The 21,759-nt window shown below is 43.1% G+C and overlaps 2 long non-coding RNA genes across 3 annotated transcripts; both read right to left on the bottom strand.

Annotated features, from left to right (window-relative positions):
* Positions 1-7,715: 7,715 nt before the first annotated feature.
* LOC123487522 lies at positions 7,716-11,621 on the bottom strand. Of its 2 annotated transcripts, XR_006659802.1 has the most exons (7): positions 11,606-11,621; positions 11,420-11,517; positions 11,035-11,118; positions 10,851-10,913; positions 10,649-10,720; positions 10,435-10,495; positions 7,716-8,632 (listed from the first exon to the last, which is right to left on the bottom strand). It is a non-coding gene; the product is annotated as an uncharacterized LOC123487522 (long non-coding RNA). The 2 variants fall into 2 exon arrangements; XR_006659801.1 differs by lacking the exon at positions 11,606-11,621 and having other exon boundaries at positions 11,420-11,595.
* Positions 11,622-14,424: 2,803 nt separating this feature from the next.
* On the bottom strand, positions 14,425-18,239 carry LOC123487523. The gene is made up of 5 exons (XR_006659803.1): positions 18,162-18,239; positions 17,486-17,755; positions 16,467-16,873; positions 15,378-15,449; positions 14,425-15,222 (listed from the first exon to the last, which is right to left on the bottom strand). It is a non-coding gene; the product is annotated as an uncharacterized LOC123487523 (long non-coding RNA).
* Positions 18,240-21,759: the final 3,520 nt, after the last annotated feature.

Below are 21,759 nucleotides of genomic sequence, written 5' to 3'. Positions count from 1 at the left end.
CCTCCACTAACTGCTGTTTTCAGATCTCACCATTGATTTGGGCTGTGATTCAGATCTGGACTCATCACTGCCCACTCCAGAACAGTCCAGTGTTTCTTCTTGAACCGTTCCTGGGTGCTTTTTGATGTGTGTTTGGGGTTGTTGTCCTGCTGGAGGACCCACAACCTTCAATGGAGACACAGTTTTTGGACACTGGGTTTAACACTGGACTCCAGTCTGCTGATTTCATGATGTCTTGCGCACGTTCAAGACCCCCAGTACTAGAGGCAGCAAAGCAACCCCACAGCATTATCAAACCTCCCCATGTTTGATTGTAGGGATGGTGTTCTTTTAATTGAATGCTTCATTTGGTCATCGGTAAACACAGTGCTGATCAGTAATTCCAAAGAGATCAAATTGTGTTTTGTTTGTGGCCAGTGAAGAGTCCAGATCTGAATCAAATACATCATCTATGGCGAGAGCTGAAAACAGCAGTTGGTGGAAGGCACCCCTCAAACATTGAATAATTAGAGCAGTTTGCTGCTAAAAATTGGGCCAAATTGCCAGTAGAAAGGTTCAGAAAGTTCATTGAGGGCTACAGGAAACATTTGTCTGGAGTTATCTTGGCCAAAAGCTCTGCAACCAAGTACTAGCTCCAGGGTGCTAATCATTTTGTCCATGCCATTTGTCTTTATTTTCTAAATATATATTTTTTCCTTCTGCTGGGACATACTGTATGGAGTAATGGTTTCCCTTCTCCATTCTCTAGGTACTGGGACTCCAGCTAACCAAATAACGGTGGGCCTAAAGGTGAAATAGAAAACTGTGTCCGAATTGGTCAACACTGTTACAGAGATAACAATTGTTGGTTTGACTTTCCATGTGCCAAACCATCTAACAGAATCTGTGAGAGTCGTTCAGTCTGTGAAAGTCAGGCAGCCTCTCCATAGTATTGCAAAATGTAGTGTATTGAATGAGTAACCAGCACAAGACACCTCATTGTTGGGTAGTATGTAGGACCAGTTGCCTAGACACAGATTAAACCTAGTCCTGGACTATGAAGCATATTCAATGGAGATTCCCCATTTAGAGTGTTTTTAGTCCAGGACTAGGTTTAATCTGTGTCCAGGAAACCGACCCATAATGTATCATTTGGGTTAATGCAGAGTACTAGCTTCAGAGCTTTTTGTTTGTCTGAATTTGTGGGTTTTACACACCAGCCAAGCTTCTGGGAGAGCACCATTGTTACCTTTTGATTAGTTCCTCCACATAGCCAGCTGGATGTGACAGATCCTGCTAAATTGAATTGAACTTTTCTATTCATATTTGTAAATATGCTTTCTCATGTAACATTTTAAATTTTAGTCATTTAAAAGACGCTCTTATCCAGAGTGACTTACAGTTAGTGCATTTTAGTAAATAATTAGATATACAGTAGTATTAGAGAAATTATTATTGTAAAGATGTTATATACTGGTTTTGGATGCATGGTTTAGGATGCACGGTTTAGCCTGTATGGTTCAGCTTGGATGGTTTAGCCTGTATGGTTTAGCCTGCATGGTTTAGCCTGTATGGTTTAGCCTGTATGGTTTAGCTTGTATGGTTTAGCCTGTATGGTTTAGCCTGTATGGTTTAGCCTGTTATCTCAACCTTCTTTCCAGGAAAATGTAACTCGTTTGTTGGAGATGGGTTCTAACAATGGGATTCATTAATTCAGCTGTTTTTATGGATTTATTTTAACAATGGGATTCATTAATTCAGCTGTTTTTATAGATTTATTTGTATGTGTAGGTCTAATAGATGGAATTAGACATGAATTAATAAATAAATAAACATTTCATGATCTATATGTTTTAGGTTCACAATTTTCTGTATTTGCGGTTCGGTATCTGAGTCTATATCAAGTCTTAGTCAATGTAACAACGGGGTCTCTGATAGGGATGGAGGGTAGTTTAGTAGGGGGTCTCTGAGAGGGATGGAGGGTAGTTTAGTAGGGGGTCTCTGAGAGGGATGGAGGGTAGTTTAGTAGGGGTCTCTGAGAGGGATGGAGGGTAGTTTAGTAGGGGGTCTCTGAGAGGGATGGAGTGTAGTTTAGTAGGGGGTCTCTGAGAGGGATTGAGGGTAGTTTAGTAGGGGGTCTCTGAGAGGGATGGAGGGTAGTTTATTAGGGGGTCTCTGAGAGGGATGGAGGGTAGTTTAGTAGGGGTCTCTGAGAGGGATGGACGGTAGTTTAGTAGGGGTCTCTGAGAGGGATGGAGGGTAGTTTAGTAGTGGGTCTCTGAGAGGGATGGAGGGTCGTTTTGTAGGGGGTCTCTGAGAGGGATGGATGGTAGTTTAGTAGGGGTCTCTGAGAGAGATGGAGTGTAGTTTAGTAGGGGTCTCTGAGAGGGATTGGGGTAGTTTAGTAGGGGTCTCTGAGAGGGATGGAGGGTAGTTTATTAGGGGGTCTCTGAGAGGGATTGAGGGTAGTTTAGTGTCTCTGAGAGGGATGGACGGTAGTTTAGTAGGGGTCTCTGAGAGGGATGGAGGGTAGTTTAGTAGTGGGTCTCTGAGAGGGATGGAGGGTCGTTTTGTAGGGGGTCTCAGAGGGATGGATGGTAGTTTAGTAGGGGGTCTCTGAGAGAAATGGAGGGTAGTTTAGTAGGAGGTCTCTGAGAGGGATGGGGGGTAGTTTAGTAGGGGTCATTGAGAGGGATGGAGGGTAGTATAGTAGGGGGTCTCTGAGAGGGATTGAGGGTAGTTTAGGGATGGAGGGTAGTTTAGTAGGGGGTCTCTGAGAGGGATGGAGGGTAGTTTAGTAGGGGTGTCTGAGAGGGATGGAGGGTAGTTTAGTAGGGTGTCTCTGAGAGGGATGGACGGTAGTTTAGTAGGGGGTCTCTGAGAGGGATGGAGGGTAGTTTAGTAGGGGGTCTCTGATAGAAATGGAGGGTAGTTTAGTAGGAGGTCTCTGAGAGGGATGGAGGGTAGTTTAGTAGGGGTCTCTGAGAGGGATGGAGGGTAGTTTAGTAGGGGTTCTCTGAGAGGGATTGAGGGTAGTTTAGGGATGGAGGGTAGTTTAGTAGGGGGTCTCTGAGAGGGATGGAGGGTAGTTTAGTAGGGGTCTCTGAGAGGGATGGAGGGTAGTTTAGTAGGGGGTCTCTGAGAGGGATGGAGGGTAGTTTAGTAGGGGTCTCTGAGAGGGATGGAGGGTAGTTTAGTAGGGGGTCTCTGAGAGGGATGGAGGGTAGTTTAGTAGGGGTCTCTGAGAGGGATGGAGGGTAGTTTAGTAGGGGGTCTCTGAGAGGGATTGAGGGTAGTTTAGTAGGGGGTCTCTGAGAGGGATGGAGGGTAGTTTAGTAGGGGGTCTCTGAGAGGGATGGAGGATAGTTTAGTAGGGGGTCTCTGAGAGGGATGGAGGGTAGTTTAGTAGGGGGTCTCTGAGAGGGATGGAGGGTAGTTTAGTAGGGGGTCTCTGAGAGGGATGGAGGGTAGTTTAGTAGGGGTCTCTGAGAGGGATGGAGGGTAGTTTAGTAGGGGGTCTCTGAGAGGGATGGAGGGTAGTTTAGTAGGGGGTCTCTGAGAGGGATGGAGGGTAGTTTAGTAGGGGGTCTCTGAGAGGGATTGAGGGTAGTTTAGTAGGGGTCTCTGAGAGGGATGGAGGGTAGTTTAGTAGGGGGTCTCTGAGAGGGATTGAGGGTAGTTTAGTAGGGGGGTCTCTGAGAGGGATGGACGGGTAGTTTAGTAGGGGGTCTCTGAGAGAAATGGAGGGTAGTTTAGTAGGAGGTCTCTGAGAGGGATGGGGGTAGTTTAGTAGGGGTCTCTGAGAGGGATGGAGGGTAGTTTAGTAGGGTGTCTCTGAGAGGGATTGAGGGTAGTTTAGGGATGGAGGGTAGTTTAGTAGGGGGTCTCTGAGAGGGATGGAGAGTAGTTTAGTAGGGGGTCTCTGAGAGGGATGGAGGGTAGTTTAGTAGGGGGTCTCTGAGAGGGATGGAGGGTAGTTTAGTAGGGGGTCTCTGAGAGGGATGGAGGGTAGTTTAGTAGGGGGTCTCTGAGAGGGATGGAGGGTAGTTTAGTAGGGGTCTCTGAGAGGGATGGAGGGTAGTTTAGTAGGGGGTCTCTGAGAGGGATTGAGGGTAGTTTAGTAGAGGGTCTCTGAGAGGGATGGGGGTAGTTTAGTAGGGGTCTCTGAGAGGGATGGAGGTAGTATAGTAGGGGTCTCTGAGAGGGATGGAGGGTAGTTTAGTAGGGGGTCTCTGAGAGGGATGGAGGGTAGTTTAGTAGGGGTCTCTGAGAGGGATGGAGGGTAGTTTAGTAGGGGTCTCTGATAAGGATGGAGGGTAGTTTAGTAGGTCTCTGAGAGGGATGGAGGGTAGTTTAGTAGGGGGTCTCTGAGAGGGATGGAGGGTAGTTTAGTAGGGGGTCTCTGAGAGGGATTGAGGGTAGTTTAGTAGGGGGTCTCTGAGAGGGATGGAGGGTAGTTTAGTAGGGGGTCTCTGAGAGGGATGGAGGGTAGTTTAGTAGGGGGTCTCTGAGAGGGATGGAGGGTAGTTTAGTATGGGGTCTCTGAGAGGGATGGAGGGTAGTTTAGTAGGGGGTCTCTGAGAGGGATGGAGGGTAGTTTAGTAGGGGGTCTCTGAGAGGGATGGAGGGTAGTTTAGTAGGGGGTCTCTGAGAGGGATGGAGGGTAGTTTAGTAGGGGTCTCTGAGAGGGATGGAGGGTAGTTTAGTAGGGTCTCTGAGAGGGATGGAGGGTAGTTTAGTAGGGGGGTCTCTGAGAGGGATTGAGGGTAGTTTAGGGATGGAGGGTAGTTTAGTAGGGGGTCTCTGAGAGGGATGGAGGGTAGTTTAGTAGGGGTCTCTGAGAGGGATGGAGGGTAGTTTAGTAGGAGGTCTCTGAGAGGGATGGAGGGTAGTTTAGTAGGGGTCTCTGAGAGGGATGGAGGGTAGTTTAGTAGGGGGTCTCTGAGAGGGATTGAGGGTAGTTTAGTAGGGGGTCTCTGATAGGGATGGAGGGTAGTTTAGTAGGGGGTCTCAGAGAGATGGAGGGTAGTTTAGTAGGGGTCTCTGAGAGGGATGGAGGGTAGTTTAGTAGGGGTCTCTGAGAGGGATGGAGGGTAGTTTAGTAGGGGGTCTCTGAGAGGGATGGAGGGTAGTTTAGTAGGGGGTCTCTGAGAGGGATGGAGGGTAGTTTAGTAGGGGTCTCTGAGAGGGATGGTGGGTAGTTTAGTAGGAGGTCTCTGAGAGGGATGGAGGGTAGTTTAGTAGGGGTCTCTGAGAGGGATGGAGGGTAGTTTAGTAGGGGGTCTCTGAGAGGGATTGAGGGTAGTTTAGTAGGGGGTCTCTGAAAGGGATGGAGGGTAGTTTAGTAGTGGTCTCTGAGAGGGATGGAGGGTAGTATAGTAGGGGTCTCTGAGAGGGATGGAGGGTAGTTTAGTAGGGGGTCTCTGAGAGGGATGGAGGGTAGTTTAGTAGGGGGTCTCTGAGAGGGATGGAGGGTAGTTTAGTAGGGGTCTCTGATAGGGATGGAGGGTAGTTTAGTAGGGGGTCTCTGAGAGGGATGGAGGGTAGTTTAGTAGGGGGGTCTCTGAGAGGGATGGAGGGTAGTTTAGTAGGGGGTCTCTGAGAGGGATTGAGGGTAGTTTAGTAGGGGTCTCTGAGAGGGATGGACGGGTAGTTTAGTAGGGGTCTCTGAGAGGGATGGAGGGTAGTTTAGTAGGAGGTCTCTGAGAGGGATGGAGGGTAGTTTAGTAGGGGGTCTCTGAGAGGGATGGAGGGTAGTTTAGTAGGGGGTCTCTGAGAGGGATTGAGGGTAGTTTAGTAGGGGTCTCTGAGAGGGATGGAGGGTAGTTTAGTAGGGGTCTCTGAGAGGGATGGAGGGTAGTTTAGTAGGAAGTCTCTGAGAGGGATGGAGGGTAGTTTAGTAGGGGGTCTCTTAGAGGGATGGAGGGTAGTTTAGTAGGGGGTCTCTGAGAGGGATGGAGGGTAGTTTAGTAGGGGGTCTCTGAGAGGGATGGAGGGTAGTTTAGTAGGAGGTCTCTGAGAGGGATGGAGGGTAGTTTAGTAGGGGGTCTCTGAGAGGGATGGAGGGTAGTTTAGTAGGGGGTCTCTGAGAGGGATGGAGGGTAGTTTAGTAGGGGGTCTCTGAGAGGGATGGAGGGTAGTTTAGTAGGGGGTCTCTGAGAGGGATGGAGGGTAGTTTAGTAGGGGGTCTCTGAGAGGGATGGAGGGTAGTTTAGTAGGGGGTCTCTGAGAGGGATGGAGGGTAGTTTAGTAGGGGGTCTCTGAGAGAGATGGAAGGTAGTTTAGTAGGGAGTCTCTGAGAGGGATGGAGGGTAGTTTAGTAGGGGTCTCTGAGAGGGATGGAGGGTAGTTTAGTAGGGGTCTCTGAGAGGGATGGAGGGCAGTTTAGTAGGGGGTCTCTGAGAGGGATTGAGGGTAGTTTAGTAGGGGGTCTCTGAGAGGGATGGAGGGTAGTTTAGTAGGGGGTCTCTGAGAGGGATGGAGGGTAGTTTAGTAGGGGTCTCTGAGAGGGATGGACGGTAGTTTAGTAGGGGTCTCTGAGAGGGATGGAGGGTAGTTTAGTAGGGGGTCTCTGAGAGGGATGGAGGGTAGTTTTGTAGGGGGTCTCTGAGAGGGATGGAGGGTAGTTTAGTAGGGGTCTCTGAGAGGGATGGAGGGTAGTTTAGTAGGAGGTCTCTGAGAGGGATGGAGGGTAGTTTAGTAGGGGTCTCTGAGAGGGATGGAGGGTAGTTTAGTAGGGGGTCTCTGAGAGGGATTTTGGGTAGTTTAGTAGGGGGTCTCTGAGAGGGATGGAGGGTAGTTTAGTAGGGGGTCTCTGAGGGGGATGGAGGGTAGTATAGTAGGGGTCTATAAAAGAGGAATGGAGGGTAGTTTAGTAGGGGGTCTCTGAGAGGGATGGAGGGTAGTTTAGTAGGGGGTCTCTGAGAGGGATGGAGGGTAGTTTAGTAGGGGTCTCTGATAGGGATGGAGGGTAGTTTAGTAGGTCTCTGAGAGGGATGGAGGGTAGTTTAGTAGGGGGTCTCTGAGAGGGATGGAGTGTAGTTTAGTAGGGGGTCTCTGAGAGGGATTGAGGGTAGTTTAGTAGGGGTCTCTGAGAGGGATGGAGGGTAGTTTAGTAGGGGGTCTCTGAGAGGGATGGAGGGTAGTTTAGTAGGAGGTCTCTGAGAGGGATGGAGGGTAGTTTAGTAGGGGGTCTCTGAGAGGGATGGAGGGTAGTTTAGTAGGGGTCTCTGAGAGGGATGGAGGGTAGTTTAGTAGGAGGTCTCTGAGAGGGATGGAGGGTAGTTTAGTAGGGGGTCTCTGAGAGGGATGGAGGGTAGTTTAGTAGGGGTCTCTGAGAGGGATGGAGGGTAGTTTAGTAGGGGTCTCTGAGAGGGATGGAGGGTAGTTTAGTAGGGGTCTCTGAGAGGGATGGAGGGTAGTTTAGTAGGGGGTATCTGAGAGGGATGGAGGGTAGTTTAGTAGGGGGTCTCTGAGAGGGATGGAGGGTAGTTTAGTAGGGGGTCTCTGAGACGGATGGAGGGTAGTTTAGTAGGAGGTCTCTGAGAGGGATGGAGGGTAGTTTAGTAGGGTAGTTTATATCCTATTGTGCAGTACACTGTGTCTGGTTTGTTGACATTATTCCCAAAATATATTTTTTTATAGCTATAATTGACTGTCTTACTTCTGTAGATCTCCATACAACCAGCTGGATGTGACAGAAGTTACTGAAATTGAGATTGTTTAATATGCCTCATCTTATTAATAATTAGACATACAGTATATATTAGAAAAATAATGATATACCCAGATGACTGACTGGTTGGTTGGTTGATGGAATAGTTGATTGATTGATTAATTGGGTCCAATTCAGGAAGTAAACTGAAACTCCAATTCAATCAATGACTTCTCAAGTCAGTTCAATGGAAATGCACTATAGCAGATAATGGCACACATGCATAAATATGGCAGAATTCAGATATGACATCATTATTTTAGCATTATCCACTGAATTTTTTAATTACGGCGCACGACATGGTTCAATGAAGCACAATCTACTTTTTGAAATTTCTGGCGTCTTGAAGCTAACATTTATATTATGTATATTGTGCTAATGAACTTACAAAGAAATATTAATGGAGAGCAATGCAAAATACGCTGAACTTAGCCAAACAAAGAATGTGTGGTAAGTGCATGGAGGCCGCCATCTTTATGGACCTCCTCTATTGTCACATCTATTTTCTATGCAAACTTGCTAAATGTTAACAAAAGATCACTGGACAAATTAATGGAAACCTAGCTATGGAGAGGGATGGAGGGGTAATGTATCTCCTTTTGTCCAGTACACTGTCTGGTTTGTTGAAGTTATTCCAGTCTTTGTCCACTCGATGGCGTTGTGCTGCAGCTGGTTTCTTTACGGTGCTGTAGAAGACTATGGAAGACTGATGTAGGCTCTGCCTCAGAAGGGCTCTGTGATTCTGTCCTCTCTTCTGGTGAAGTGTACTCTTTGTCTCCTGGATGGACTTCTTCTCCTCCTGCTACTGCTGGTACTGCTGCTCCTGGTCTCCCTGCAGTGTCGTGGATTGATGTCACCTTCAGAGATGGAAGAGGGCTGTGGTTCTGGCCTCTCACCTGCTGGAACATTCACTAGGCTGTCAGCTTCTAGAACAACAACCTGTTAGGAGATGAGAAATCACAATGTAAATTATCACTTGTTTTATCCTGTGAAAACATAGATAAATAATTGAAAGAGAGGATATCTGCAGTAGCTGTTCTTCTTTAGTGGATGGAGGTGTTTTGCCAGATATGATCCATCCTACAACAACTAACACACCAATGAAGAACACCCCAATAACACTGCCCACAATGGTTCCAACTGGTGATGCTGCAGTTTGCCCATCCTTCTCTTCGCTTCTTGTGATTGGTCAAAAGACCAATTAGTGGAAAAAATATCAAAATTGGTCTGTCTGTCTAAACACAGCCTTTGTGTAGAGAGAGAGTAGTTCACTGGGTTATAATCCACCCACTAAAATGTAAGAACAAAATAACTAACCAACAAACAATACAATACAAATCAATACGCAATACAATTGCTGTAGCTGCAGATAAGATCCATCATCATTACACCATATCATTGTTTAAAAAGCTGTTACAATAATACACAATTAAACTATGATTCAATAAAATATATTTGTTTTAGTAAAAAAACAAGAGAAAAATCCTTCATGTACAATGTGTTATTGTGTGTGTGCTTGTGTGTTTGTGTGTGTGTGTTTGTAAGTGCATGCATGTGTGTGTGTGTGTGTGTGTGTGTGTTTTTGTTTGCATGTATGTGTGTGCGTGTATGTTTGTGCATGGCTCTGTGTGTGTGTGTGTGTGCATAATCCATGTCCACAGGTTTCTCCTGCTCCTCCTCAAGGACCTGTAACATATCACCACACAAAGTTATTTATCCCTCCATCTCCCTCAAGGACCTGTAACATATCACCACACAAAGTTATTTATCCCTCCATCTCCCTCAAGGACCTGTAACATATCACCACACAAAGTTATTTATCCCTCCATCTCCCTCAAGGACCTGTAACATATCACCACACAAAGTTATTTATCCTCCCATCTCCCTCAAGAACCTGCAACATATCACCACACAAAGTTATTTATCCCTCCATCTCCCTCAAGGACCTGTAACATATCACCACACAAAGTTATTTATCCTCCCATCTCCCTCAAGGACCTGTAACATATCACCACACAAAGTTATTTATCCGTCCATCTCCCTCAATGACCTGTAAGTTATCACCACACAAAGTTATTTATCCCTCCATCTCCCTCAAGGACCTGTAACTTATCAACACACAACGTTTTTTATTGGTATAATTTAAACAGGTAGAGTATACTTTGATATACTTTGGGCTCCCGAGTGGCGCAGCGGTCTAAGGCACTGCATCTCAGTGCTTGAGGCGTCACTACAGACCCCCTGGTTCGATTCCAGGCTGTATCACAACCGGCTGTGATTGGGAGTCCCATAGGGCGGCGCACAATTGGCCCAGCGTCATCCGGGTTTGACCGGTGTAGGCCGTCATTTTAAATAAGAATTTGTTCTTAACTGACTTGCCTAGTTAAATAAAGGAAAAATAAATATCAGAGCATTATTTTCATAAGTATAATACAGGTGCAGCATCTTAATTTGATCACTCTGCTGTTGCAGGAAATGTCCTGCACAGCAGGAAATGCAAACTCGTAGTGTATTCAAGATCTAAAAAAGGCTTCTAAAGTTTGTAATTTCCACTAGAATTTAAGACTTGATTTTCCCTAACTACAAATGTATCAAGCCCTACAAAAATGTCCATTAATTATAATACATACAATACTTCGAATTTCCTTTTGCTGCAGGATTATTTTATTTCTTTGAGAAACTGGTGAAATTAAGATCCGTCACCTGTATTAGTGTCAATAGCATATGGCTATTAGTCTTACCTGGGGCTGTGTGTGGCTTCACTTAAGAAAATACAATCTGCCGCTGGTGGGGTTGCTTTTTCTGTAGGAGGACGAACATCAGCATAATACGATACTTATATACAGAATAATATCCAGAATAATATACAGAATAATATACAGCTATTCAATATGGGGTCAAAGAGGAGTGAGGTTCTGATAGGGGGAATATGGAGGGAGGGATGTCTAGTCTTACCTCTCTTCTTATTGGCTTTGACCTTCTTTTGGAGGTCAACCTCAGCATAGGTCACATCAACAGGTCCAGCTGCTGCTGACAATGGACATTTCCAGTCAACAAATGAAGGAATTAGCTTAATACATATTCTACCTCTTCATCACAAAATCAGAAATTACGAATTAAGGTTTTAATGACTGCCAACCTGTAGAATGGGTCTTACCTGTGGCTTCCCCTGTCTTCACCTCAGAGTAGACAGGATTTTATTTTGGATAATCTCTCTTTACTGAGGAGGAGGAAGAGGAGCAGAGAACTTGTAAATATATTTATATATATGTACACATTGTAACTCATCTTAGATCCACTGCTACATTTCTTTCTCAATATATGTCACAGTTGAGAGTCACCTTTCTTTTTCTTGTCAAACTTGTTCAGTTGAATCTGGACGTAAGTCACATGACTTGGTCCAGCAGCAGAAGCACCAGCAGCATCTGAGACCTAATACACAAACACCTCCACTTAGTCAAACTCTACATGTCATATTAAATGAAGAGAAGCAGGCTACTACACATTCATACGGAAAACATTACATTACACTACCATTATCATTGTTGTCTGAGGGATTGATCGTATCGTAGATCGAAAAAGAGAGAAATCTTAGTTTGGTTATTCCTCAGCTTGCCTATGAACATATAGTATGATAACATGTTGTATACAAAGTGGATGTTGATGAGCCAGTGTATGAGGTTACAGAGAGAGGAGAGTGGTAGAGGTCTGGGCTGAGAGACTGACCATGCTGCTGATGTGTATACCCAGTATCAGGAGCCTGGCCCTGGGTAGATCCTTGGTCCTGTTGGGGGTCCTGGTTGGTGCTCTGGGGCTGAGGGGGCCTACAGGGAGAGAGATACTCAGCATAGGAAGCACAGAGAAGATGTTATACTGTACGTATCAATATAGTTGAGAGAAAGGTGTCGTCACCAGAATATTCTGTTGAACTAGAAACATTGTGTTATGTACTGAACTTTCTTCAAATATTTATATTATATTTAGACATTTCTCTCCTAAACATGTAACTGAATGTTTTGAATTAAATGAGAAATTGTAAATGTCTCACATTTTGCTGTTTTGATATCTCCACAGCAGGACCAGGAGAATGACCAGTAGAACACCAGCAACAACCAGACCCACAACCACTCCTACTAGGACTGATGTAGAGGATCCAGGAGCTACGACTGGAGAGACTGGAGAGAGAACAGCACAACACCATCAGACTCTGAGGCAGAAAAGAAATAAAGTAGTTTAATTCCTGTATGTATCTGAGTCTGATGACTTGGAGATCAGAGATGATAAGAGAGGGATGAAATGTTTTACTCTGTTCTCCTCACACACGGTCAGGGAGAGCAGCTGATAAGCAGCAGTAAGGTACGGCTCACTGTGACAGGTAAGGGTCTCAATCACAACCGTGCCCTGTTTTAAATGTGCACTCTGTAGGATTTATGCTAGATTTGCCTCTAGGGGCGCAAGTGAGACAAAATGCAATCATTGGACATAAGTGACCCTCCACACCCAGAAGTAAAAGTTTGGGAATTTCATATTTTGTACATTTCACTAGTTTGATAGCCTATTTATTATAGGCAAAACTGTTATTTCAAATCATTTCAAAGTGTTGCTAATTTTTAGCTCTACATTATTCAAATTTCATTGCACGTTTTGTTTTTGTAAAATGTGTTATCTATTCACAAGACCTTCCTTTGTTTCTGTTCAAATGTCCAGAGCGTCTCGTTGAGCCTAGTGTTTGTAAGGTCTTCAGCGTTTTGAAGGACGGCCACTGTGTGATGGCTCTTCAGTGCTCCTCTACAGTGAAGGACACCAGCTTTTCTTGGGAGCCAGAGGCTTTGTTTGACGGCTCCTTCTGGAGGGGGAGTCCCAATGCCAACATATCTGTTGTCTGGTCGTCTTACAGCCCCAACAGAAATGTCACCTTAATATGTACTGCCAGCAACGGGCTCACTAACACCTCTAGGGTTGTGAGGGAGACATGCCAAGGTACAGTCATTTCTAGGGCCAGGATTTATTTCTGTAACACATGACCTGACCAGGAAAAACTGGTGTATTGATGAACCTATGGGCGGGAATTCTTAGGCCAGCCAGCTATGCAGTAAGACAGGGAGCAATTATTGTAGATGCTGGTGAAGCTTGCGGTTGAATTTGTGAACAAAGTGAGGCATTATTTGTGTTCTTACCTTGTTACCACACTCTTTTGTTCTCTCCTATGTCCTCAGATGAACAGCCCAAGCCTGACGTGGTGGTGGAGGGGGAGACCCGCGTCCCTGGGATCGTAATGTTGCTCTTAGGATTTCTGTTCGGATGTCTTAACATATATTTTCAGAGGTGAGTGGGAGTTAAAAATTACAAAAAAAATTCATTTCTATCAAATTTCACAGTGTCTTGTGTATAAATAAACGCTCCCTTAATTTAAGTTCTAGCTGAAATGAAGACGTGTTACAACCTATATTTTGTGTGCTAGGTGCAAAATAGAAGATATCACTGACTGCCTTGTTTTATGTTTGTCATAGAGTCCTTCACATGCATTTACATTTACATTTTTGTCATTTAGCAGACGCTCTTATCCAGAGCGACTTACAAATTGGTGCATTCACCTTATGATAGCCAGTGGGACAACCACTTTACAATATATCACTTTTTTGGGGGGTGGGGTAGGGGGAGGGTAGAAGGATTACTTTTATCCTATCCCAGGTATTCCTTAAAGAGGTGGGGTTTCAAGTGTCTCCGGAAGGTGGTGAGTGACTCCGCTGTCCTGGCGTCGTGAGGGAGCTTGTTCCACCATTGGGGTGCCAGAGCAGCGAACAGTTTTGACTGGGGGTCACGCCAAGGTTCTTTGCACTCTGGGAGGAGGACACAACGGAGTTGTCAACTGTGATGGCGAGATCATGGAGCAGGCAGTCCTTCCCCGGGAGGAAGAGCAGCTCCGTCTTGCCGAGGTTCAGCTTGAGGTGGTGATCCGTCATCCACACTGATATGTCTGCCAGACATGCAGAGATGCGATTCGCCACCTGGTTATCAATCAGGTTCAACAAGTAAGCAGCTTTACTTTAGAAACAACTTCCTCCTGTGCACAGACATCAAACAGCTCAACGTCTAGTTTTGATTTACGTTTGGTTGAGTTGTCAACTAATGTGAATTCAATGTGAAATCAACCCCAAAAAAAGCAATATGTCATTGGATTTAGGTCTAAGGTTGGTGAAAAAAATATGAAATGCCTTTACATTACAGATTTTTTTCAAATCCAATCACTTTTCCACGTTGCTTCAATCTCCTCACATAGATTGTTTTGGTTGAAATGACATGGAAACAATGTTGATTCAACCAGTGTTTGACTGTTTGACCAGTGGGTATGTACATCAAATGTCTATACCAAGGTTTGTTGTTATTTTTTGGTGTTTTTACAGGCGTCGAAGCATCAACCAGGTCGGTACTACACTTTCGGGATAAAAAAAAAACTCCAGCCTACCTATAGAAAGGAGCTGAACATCGTAGTCGACAAAGTGCCTGAAGAAGAGCACCTGCCCTGACTGACATTTCTCCCTGGCTCCCCCACTCAAGCTACTGCCTATACATACTGCCTCAATGCCTTATCATCTGAAGCTGTTGAATCCAATCGCCCAAGAATCTGCCAGATCCTTTTGTTTTTGTGATAGTTTTTTTTAAAGTTCTTAAATGAAAGCGCTTTATAAAATACATATATTATTATTATTGTTATGTATGGAAGAGGATAATACACCTGAAATACAAAAATGTAATTTATGTTGTAATTCATGTTTTTCTATCACTTAAAGGTAGCCTTTCTCAAATACTGCACTTTTGTGACTGTGAATCATTATATGATCTCTGCGTTAAGATTTCTACAAATCATTATATTTATTAGGATGTTCTCTCCTTTTTCTCAATATGTAAAGACAGTATTATTGTTTTAAGGCCTATTCATTGTCTGATTTCACACAATAACAAAATATAGTTTGAGCATATTTTGAATTGATGGGAATGTGGCCTATGTGATTTCTACAAAGCATGTCTGTGGAATGTAAAACTTTTTACTGTACAATACACATCTAAACTACAATACATACAAATAAATTGTTTTCAACTCTTGTAGAGTCCCACAGAATCACCGGTAATCTTTAAGAATATAGTTTTGTATTGCTATTAGTTGTTATTACGCAAATATAAACAGTTAATGCAACAATAGAATGCAATATAACCTAGGAAATAGTTATGTAACTCTGAATATCTTGAAAATAACAAGTTGTACCACATAATGATCATGAACAGACGAAGATTCTAGTTCTGAACAAGTAAGCAAAACAAAACAGAAATGTGCAGGTCGTGATGAAATGAAACAGTAACATCTATGTACAGAAGGTACACATGAAGGATGCTGAGGATGCAGAGGGTTCTATATCTATAGATGCCCAGATTATGACCACATCCTGTTCAGCTCACAGTACTTCCTGGTTGGAAGAAGAAGGGGCTTCTGGCTGGCGTCCAAATGTGATCTTGTCATACAGAGTCTGCGGCTAAATGTGACAGGCAACCAAGAAGAAACTGTTTCAGCATTATGAAATGTAGACAATTTCCAAGTAGACTACATAGTCTCCTATTCACGCAGAGACAGTTTTATTTTATTTATGTTCAAAGATATCAGATATGACCATTCATGTCTCGCTCTCACCGTGTTCAGTCTTGGGACAGCCAGATCACCTACAGTCTCATAGATGGACATTACCTGACTGTTTGATCTTGTCTGGAATATATACAGAAAAAGGTACTTAAACCTTTAAACAAAATGGATGAACATTGCACAAAAACACTGCCTATCAGCAATTACTGTACACAGTATAGTGGAATACAGTACACATACATGGGTCGTTCCATGAAAACAGTGCTTGGACATCCCAGTCTCCATAGTAACCACTTTATACATATAATCCAGAGGAACATCCCTTTGATATTTTATGTATAAATTGTACATTTTAATTTTGAAAGCCTGTTATATTACATGTGCCCTTTAGACCATGTGGAGAATTGAATAAATCGGATTTTCGATCAGAGGCAGTAGGGATGACCAGGGATGTTCTGTTGATAAGTGTGTGAATTGGACCATTTTCCTGTCCTGCTAAATATTCAAAATGTAATGAATACTTTTGGGTGTCAGGGATGTGTATGGAGTAAAAAGTACATTATTTTATTTAGGAATGTAGCGGAGTAAAAGTAAAAGTTGTCATAAATATAAATAGTAAAGTAAAGTACAGATACCCAAAATGACTACTTAAGTAGTACTTTAAAATATTTTTACTTAAGTACTTTACACCTCTGCTGTGTCCATATTGTCTGTGAGTTTCTAGTGGATAGACCATATGGTTCAAGATAAACTAGCCTAATTAATTTTTAAAAGCATCTAATCAACAATGGCCATATTTTCAATTAACTCTGTAACTCTTCCAGCTATTAACTTTTTTCACAAGTGCCACCAGTTTGACCCCAATTTTTTTTTTTTACAAATATAAATTTATGCTAAAACCTTCATATAAAACATTGTTTTGATTTTTTTTCACAGCTTTGTGATTCAATTTAATTATTTTTAAATCATCTTATTTAGTTATTTCATATATTTTACGTGATAAGGCCACACAGAGGGCCAGAGATAATTACAGACACCTGTGATCATCTGAAATACCAAAAGGGGCTCTAGTTGTCTAGTGATAAATTACATACAATTCTTGAAAGTTACCAAAATTCTGGTAGTTTACTGCATACTTACATCTTTCATTCTTGTGTTGTCAGTTAGATCTGCTGTTTATGACAAGAACAAAATATCAACCAATAAGATAGATACTAAACAGGATATCCACAAACATACCCAATAATTAATACATTACACACTTCTGAGGTTTCACACTCGCTTTCCGATTTCCATAATATCCCTAAGCCCAACATTTTGAACAAAATATCTAATTATGCTTATGCCACATCATAAACATCCTAAGAATACATCCAGAGCCTAAAATGTCCCTTTAAGTATAGATGAGGCCCCTATGCTGTACAAACCCGTGTTACAGCGGCCCCTGCAGTAATACACTGCAACAGCTACAGTGAGGATCAGCACCACAGCGCCACCTACTGGTACCTCGATGTAGATCCTATTCCAGGCCAGCCATGTATCATACTCTATAACACATATGTGATTAGACTGGTGTTTTTTAAGCCTGGTCATGGAGACCCAAAGGAGTCCACGTTTTCTTTTTTGCCCTAGCACTAACACACCTGATTCCACTAATCAACTCATCATCATACCTTAGTGGAATCAAGCGTGTAGTGTTAGGGCAACAACTAAATTGTCCCCAGGACCAGCACTAAGAAACACTGGATTAGACCAGTGGTTCCCAACTCCAGTCCTCTAGTACCCCCAACAGCACACATTTTTTGTTGTAGTGCCAGACCAAAAAAAAACCCTGAATTAACTCAATGAGGGCCTGATGATTAATGACAAGTAGAATCATGTGTGCTTGTCCCGGGCTACAATAAAAATGTGTACTGTTGGGGGTACTGGAGGACTGGAGCTGGGAACCACTGGATTAGACTCTGCAATATGCTAAAGCCTACAGAGTTCTATATTATATCTACCCAATGTAATCACATGTATTACATAATACTGTATATTATATCTACCCAATGTAATCGCATGTATTGCATAATACTGTATATTATATTTGACAACATAAGCACAGAAGCACACTGTATGAAAAGTGTATGGAGTGGATTATTATGATATCTGGTTACCTGGGGTTGTTGTGTCATTACTACACTATACTGTTGTAGATGCAGATTTCCAACTGACTGAGTCTGAGGCGTTGCAGGTTACACTGATGTCTCCGTCTGCTGGTGAAAGAGAGAAGTGTATCTGCTGGTCGTCCCTGTATGTCTCATTCCCTCTCTCCCAGGTGTAGGAGAGGTTGGAGCAGACTGACACGTTGCACAGCAGCCACACTGAACAGGACTGGTTGGCCAATAGCTACATCTTCTTCTGGATCGCCACTTTGGATATAGGCTCTGAGAGAGAGAGAGAGCGTGAGCAAGAGAGAGAGAGAGACAGAGAGAGAAACAGAGAGACAAACACAGAGATAGAGAGAGAGAGAGGAAGAAAGAGAGAGAGTGAGAAACAGAGAGAGAGAGAGAGAGAGAGAGAGAGAGAGAGAGAGAGAGAGAGAGAGAGAGAGAGAGAGAGAGAGAGAGAGAAACAGAGAGAGAAACACAGAGATAGAGAGAGAGAGGGGGGGAGACAGAGAGAGAGAGAAACAGAGAGAGAGAGAGAGAGAGAGAGAGAGCAAGAGAGTGAGAGAGAGAGAGAGAGAGAGAGAGAGAGAGAGAGAGAGAGAGAGAATCATTCTAAATGGACCATACCTTCAGGAGATAGACAATACAGGATAAAACTTTGGAATAACACAAAGCAGCCTACCATGGATCTGAAGATGGGATGGTCATGGTTGGAATCTGGTAAGGGTAGGCAACAACACATCTGCCAAGCTGTTCCTCAACACGGGGGCCCCTCAGGGGTTGTGCTTAGTCCTCTCCTGTTCTCCATGTTCACCCACGACTGCGTGGCCAAGCACAACTCCAACACCATCATTAAGTTTGCTGACGACATAATGGTGGTAGGCCTGATCACCGACAATGATGAGGAGGAGGTCAGAGACCTGGCAGTGTGGTGCCAGGACAGCAACCTCTCCCTCAACTTGAGCAAGACAAAGGATATGATCGTGGACTACAGGAAAAGGAGGGCCGAACATGCTCCCATTCAAATCGACAGAGCAGTAGTGAAGCGGGTCAAGAGTTTCAAGTTTCTTGGTGTCCATATCACCAACAAACTATTATGGTCCAAACATACCAAGAAAGTTGTGAAGAGGTCATGACAACGCCTTTTCCCCCTCAGGAGACTGAAAAGATTTGGCATGGGTCCCCAGATCCTCATAAAGTTCTACAGCTGCACCATCGAGAGCATCCTGACCGGTTCCATCACCGCCTGGTATGGCAACTGCTCGGCATCCGACCGTAAGGCGCTACAGCGGGTAGTGCGTACGGCCCAGTACATTACTGGGGCCAAGCTTCCTGCCATCCAGGACCTATATACTAGGCGGTGTCAGAGGAAGGCCCAAAAAATTGTCAAAGACTCCAGTCCCCCAAGTCATAGACTGTTCTCTCTGCTACCGCACGGCAAGCGGTGCCGGAGCGCCAAGTCTAGGTCCAAAAGGCTCCTTAACAGCTTCTACCCCCAAGCCGTAAGACTGCTGCAAAATTAATAAAATGGCCACCTGGACTATTTGTAATGACCGCCCCCCCCCCTCGCTGTTTATTATCTATGCATATATTCACTTTACCCCTACCTTCATGTACAAATTACCTTGACTAACCTGTACCCCTGCACATTGACTCGGTACCAGTACCCCCTGTATGTAGCCCCATTATTGTTTGTTTACTAAATATTTTCTTAACTCTATTTTCTTAAAACTGCAATGTTGGTTAAGGGCTTGTAAGTAAGCATTTCACAGAAAAGTTTACACCTGTTGTATTCGGCACCTGTGACTAATAACATTTGATTTGATTATGTGACTGCTTCACCAGTAGTCGCAGCAACTTTTAGAAGTTGTGAAAATGTTCAAATTGTTCACTAATTTGACGAAGAATCGTTGAAAACTTACTTTCCTGTGATCGTTAATGTGTGTAGTCCTTCGTTTGATGCGGCAGAGACTAGAAATTCCCCTGAGTCTTGCAGTGTCAGTTCTCTGATTGTTAAACTGAAGTTATTGTCGTTCATCTCTAGTCTCCCCTCAAACTGTGATCTTGGTAAGGTAAAGTTATCTTCAAATTCTGCAATGACCATTTTGTTATACTTCCACTCCATTGACTTTAAATCTTTCCTTTCTAAGCCTGAGGGCAGCTCCACTGAGTCCCCCACTCCTTTGTTGAACAACATAGAAATACCCACACCTGAAACACACAAATACACAACATGACATTCTGACATCAATCAATGGTTACACTTACACTACAGGGCTGTTATTACTGTGTATTTATTATTCATGTAAGTACAGTGTAGAAAGTATTGTAGTTACTCATTGTTACACTGTACACAGTGTACCTACGGTGTGCCTACACAAATAATGACACAATAATACACTGCAATGTAAAGTGTTACCCATCAATGAATAGATAATAATGGATTTAATTTAAATAGCACTTTTCCAGGTGTCATTTATACTGTATGACATTTTAAATATCCACATTTAACATATCTTTACATATTTGAGTGTGTGGGTCCTATACTTTAGTTTATTAAAGTCCACTCCTCCCCCACATTCAGCAGAACAGGATGAGATTACAGGACAAGAGAAGTAGGGGTGGATCTTTATCAATAAATGCTCCTTGGCTCACGTCTAAGTACAAATCAACTATGTGGAAATGCAAACACTTTGGATCCATGAAAAGCTCTATATAAAAACCATGTATTATTATTATTATTACTATTATTACTACTATTACTAGTATCATTATTATCATCATTATTATTATTATTATTATTATTATTATTATTATTATTATTATTATTGTTATTGTTATTATTATTATTATTATTATTATTATTATTATTATTACTATTAAATATATATATATTTTTATATACTATTATTACTATTATTTTTATTGTTACTATTATTTTTATTATTACTAATATTACTATAATTACTATTACTATTATTATTATTATTATTATTATTATTATTATTATTATTATTATTATTATTATTACACAATGTTTTTACTGTGTAATTATGCACAAGAAATGTATCATACACTCCATGGGCAACAATCAATTATGTATTATTAACCTTTAAAAAATGTCTTCTTTCATTAATTATGAAAAAAAGAATGCAGTTACAATGACGCAAACTTTAATATGTAGGACATAATAGCAGTTGTTCTTGTCCTGCAGACAAGTTATTTGGTCACACTTTATTTGGATAGTACCATATATAGTGCATTCGGAATGTATTCAGACCGCATTACTTTTTCCACATTTTTGTTACGTTACAGCCTTATTCTAAAATTGGTTCAATTGTTATTTTTCCCTCATCAATCTACACACAATACCCCATAATGACAAAGCAAAAACAGGTTTTTAGAAATGTGTACAAATTAATTAAAATGTAAAAACTGAAATATCACATTCCTATTCAGACCCTTTACTCAGTACTTTGTTGAAGCACCTTTGGCAGCGATTACAGCCTCAAATCTTCTTAGGTATGATGCTACAAGCTTGGCACACCTGTATTTGGGGAGTTTCTCCATTCTTCTCTGCAGATCCTCAGGTTGGATGGAGAGCGTCGCTGCACAGCTATATTCAGGTCTCTCCAGAGATGTTCGATCGGGTTCAAGTCTGGACTCTGGCTGGGCCACTCAAGGACATTCAGAGACTTGTCCCAAAGCCACTCCTGCGTTGTCTTGGCTGTGTGCTTAGGGTTGTTACCTGTTGGAAGGTGAACCGTCGACCCAGTCTGAGGTCCTGAGCGCTCTGGAGCAGGTTTTCATCAATGTCCTCTTTGTACTTTGCGGCGTTCATCTTTCCTTCGATCCTGACTAGTCTCCCAGTTCTTGCCGCTGAAAAAAAAACAACATAGCATGATGCTGACACCACCATGCTTCAGTATAGGGATGGTGCCAGGTTTCTTCCAGATGTGACGCTTGGCATTCAGGCCAAAAAGTTCAATCTTGGTTTCATCAGACCAGAGAATCTTGTTTCTCATGGTCTGAGAGTCCTTTATGTTACTTTTGGCAAACTCCAAGCGGGCTGTCTTGTGCCTTTTACTGAGGAGTGGCTTCCATCTGGCCACTCTACCATAAAGGCCTTATTGGTAGAGTGCTGCAGAGATGGTTGTCCTTCTGGAAGTTTCGCCCATCTCCACAGAATAACTCTGGAGCTCTGTCAGAGTGACCATCGAGTTCTCAGTCACCTCACTGACCAAGGCCCTTCTCCCCTGATTACTCAGTTTGGCCGGGCG

Source organism: Coregonus clupeaformis, unplaced genomic scaffold (assembly GCF_020615455.1).
Source record: "Coregonus clupeaformis isolate EN_2021a unplaced genomic scaffold, ASM2061545v1 scaf1767, whole genome shotgun sequence".
Classification (NCBI taxonomy): Eukaryota; Metazoa; Chordata; class Actinopteri; order Salmoniformes; family Salmonidae; genus Coregonus; species Coregonus clupeaformis.
The sequence above is the reverse complement of the archived record's forward strand: the minus strand, read 5'-3'. Positions and strand labels throughout refer to the sequence as shown.